The following is a 3,981-nucleotide window of genomic DNA, read 5'->3' as shown; positions in this document are numbered from 1 at the left end:
AGTTGTTTGATCACATGACACGTTCATGACAGTAACAGGAGTCTCTAAAATAGGTGGTGTGCTCAAATCAATAGGTAACTCAAGACATGATGCATTCAAGTTAACTAGGCATGCATCATTCTCATGTGAAGTTATATCATCAATACCTTTACCGTTACCTTGTCGCAGAGATGTAGCTGATGTAGGTATGGACGTTGACAATGTACCATACTCTTGAGATGATATCGCACTCACAATCCGAGGTGTGGCTGCTCTAGTAGGTGCAACGGTGGAGTAACCAACCGGCAGTGGTGAGCATGAACTGGAATAGTAGTTGTTGTAGTCACCCAATGCATCCTCCTGTATCTGTCTCTCAAAGGTACAAGCACGGACATACATACCAGTAATGCAACGAGGAATATACTGAAATCTTGCCTGAATATCATGGTTCAAACCACCAAAAAATCTATTCATTGTATCATCCTCAGATTCTTCTATGTCACAATGATGCATATAAGATTTGAACTCTTGGTAGTAAGCATGAACAGTGTTACTGCCTTGTTTTAATTGGTCCAATTTGCGACGCAATTCATGACGATAGTAAGGAGGAAAAAATTGTTGTCTCATTACAGCTTTCAAAACTTTCCAAGTTATGGGTTGGTTATCAATGTTTTTCTTACAATGTACACTCCACCAAACAGAAGCAAAACCAGTAAGTGCTCTAGTGGTAGCTCGTACTCTCTCATGTTCAAAAAAATCATGGTGAGTAAAAACTTGTTCTACTTTAAGCTCCCAAGCTAGATAAATAGCAGGATTAAATCTACCCTCAAATGACGGTGAAGAGATAACCTGACCATGTGCATGTGTGTGTTGTCCCACATCTCGTGATGGTGAAGATGTGTCTGTCGTCCAAGAACTTCTATCTCCGGAATCTGTCATGATTAGTAGAAACAAGAAACAAAATTCGAGAATAATGTTCCTATAAACTACTAGGATGTGGTTGTAAAGTGCTCACAGTAAAGCAAATATCAATATCTTACAAGTTCTTACCATGCGGCAGGTGGTGACGGGCAACCAGCGGTGTCAAATAACTCTGAAGATTGTGTAAAGTGATTGCCAGGGGAACATACGTATACACGGTGTAGAAATATGTGGAGCTGGGTTGGCTATATTTGGTAGCAAAAGATTAGCAATAATCAATTCAGAGATGCAATGTTGAATAAACGCTCAACGACGGTACTGTGCTGGTCCTAGGCTAGACCGAACTAGAGACGCGAGCCTCGAACACTAATGAGGTCACGCCGTAGCACAACTAGCATCAATAAAGGATATGAAGTAGCTTTGGACAGCAAGATATAAGTGAAGATCACAACAGCAGTAAAGATAATGATATGAAACAACAGTCAAGCAGGATATATCAACAACTTTCTCTCCAACTTTTTCTTTGCAAAATTTGGGCCAATTTTTCTCAAGAATAGCACTGACTCAAGCTTTCAAACGCAAAAAGAATCACTCAATTTCGAGTTGATATGAGGAGTCAAAAAATTCTAAAACTGGTCTGAAAACTAGAATAAGGTATGTTCGTGAACTTCGGAGGGCAAAAAGACCTATTTAGAAGCTGATTTTGAGGTGCCAAATATTGAAATAGCTTCTGGAACTATTTAGATGCGTCTCGTCGCTAGCTTTCATTTGAGTACTCGCGGAGCCAAAATAGACTTCGTATGAGGAAGTTATGCCTGTTTTACTGAACAGTGCACAAAACAGATTCCAATCCGAATTCAACTACGAGATTGAGTCTAGATAGATCCAAATTTTGTTTTTTTCTCCTCTCTTTTTTTTCCTCGCATTTTTTCTTTTTCTTTCTTTTTTTTTTCTGACTTTTTTCTTACTTTTTTCTCTCATTTTTTTTCTCTGTCTTTTTTTCTCTCTCCCTCTTTCCAAAACAAACTAGATAAGATGTAGATTGGATCAAGCGAAGATGGGAACAATCTCAACTATGATTATGACAATGAACGGTGGGTAGCACGTGGAGGAAATTGATGAATGGGTGGTGGACAGCGAAAGGGATAACGATGCAGTGGCGACGTGACTAATGTGAACAGAACTCGAAACTCTAAACGACCTAGACACTAAGACCAGCAACTCGACACGACGATGCAACCGATAATTCAATAATGCAAACAATGAAAAGAAAACTGCAAAGGCTCAGACTGGCTTGGACAAAAGGAAGAATAGATCTAACTTTTTTGTGGCTTTTTCTTGCACAATAGGTAAGAAAATAAATCTAATCTAGGAAAAACTGGAAATTCTCATCGAGCAACCTGAAAACTGATACCACTTGATAGAGGCGAGGGTGTCCCAATCTTTTGATGAGATGATAACTATCGATTTGGTGGAGACGTCTTTGATGATCCGACTACAAACGTGCACGACGTTGCGCCTTAGCAATCGCTAAACGAATCTCCCGAGGGTACTAACGATGCTGGAAGCACGATCAGCCTGACCATGAAGGTCTATTCCTGCAAGCAATCAAAGAGCGAGCAAGAATATGATAAAACAATCTGAATATTGCGAATATATATGAAGTATTGATAATGGTGGGGATCCGTAAGCGGTCTTGGTCTGGTCGTTGGACACAAATGAAGTACACGAAGTTGCAATGGCTAACTTTTAACTAAACAAATCCCAGGGAAACGCTACTAGATGGATCTACTTATATAGGAGCAAGGGGTGGCAGCCAAGGAGGTGGGAGGACGTCCCAAGGAAGCCTAAAACTAACCCTAGGTCGTACAAGGCTCATGGGCCCAAGTGGAGGTGGTGCAACACCTTTGGGCTTGTAGTTTGACTCGGATTCTGCTACAATGTCAGGTTGTTTCATCCATAACTCAACGCTCCGGACGAATTTGAAGGTGAATCCAATTGGGTTGGAAAGAGCACGAAATCTAGTTTCCAACAAAAAATGAATCACCCAATTCGGAGTCCGTATGAAAAAGTTGTTGGCGTTTTGAGTCAGGTATGTCTGTGCAGTCCGAATCTGAATCCAGAACGTGAGAGACTTGGACTCTATCTTCTCTTGGCCCAAAAGTGACGTGAGAGGACTTTTTGAATAGAACCTAAACTTCTTCTTTTCCCTTATCTTCATATGTGGATTGTACAAATGTCCCATACACCTGCAATTAGACAAAACACAAAAGTGTGTGAAGTATTTTTGTTCTGGATAACATAAATAGATTATTGAATAGTTTGCATTAGAAATCACCTGACAAATATGCATGTATGCAATATTTTTGGTCGTATCCAAGGTAGTCATGTCCTCATCAGCAAAATTCCCTCAAGTGGATGACCTAAGGTTTATCAATCCGTAGGAGGCGTAGGATGAAGATGGTCTCTCTCAAGCAACCCTGCAACCAAATAACAAAGAGTCTCTTGTGTCCCCAACACACCCAATAAAATGGTAAATTGTATAGGTGCACTAGTTCGGCGAAGAGATGGTGATACAAGTGCAATATGGATGGTAGATAAAGGTATTTGTAATCTGAAATTATAAAAACAGCAAGGTAACGAATGATAAAAGTGAGCGTAAACGGTATTGCAATGCGTGGAAATAAGGCCTAGGGTTCATACTTTCGCTAGTGTAAGTTCCCTCAACAATACTAACATAATTGGATCACATAACTATCCCTCAACATGCAACAAAGAGTCACTCCAAAGTCACTAATAGAGAAGAACGAACGAAGAGATTATGGTAGGGTACGAAATCACCTCAAAGTTATTCTTTCCAATCAATCCGTTGGGCTATTCCTATAAGTGTCACAAACAGCCCTAGAGTTCGTACTAGAATAACACCTTAAGACACAAATCAACCAAAACCCTAATGTCACCTAGATACTCCAATGTCACCTCAAGTATCTGTGGGTATGATTATACGAGATGCATCACACAATCTCAGATTCATCTATTCAACCAACACAAAGGACCTCAAAGAGTGCCCCAAAGTTCTAC

The sequence above is a fragment of the Triticum urartu genome, chromosome 4 (assembly GCF_003073215.2).
Source record: "Triticum urartu cultivar G1812 chromosome 4, Tu2.1, whole genome shotgun sequence".
NCBI classification, from domain to species: domain Eukaryota; kingdom Viridiplantae; phylum Streptophyta; class Magnoliopsida; order Poales; family Poaceae; genus Triticum; species Triticum urartu.
This window is presented reverse-complemented; position numbering follows the sequence as displayed.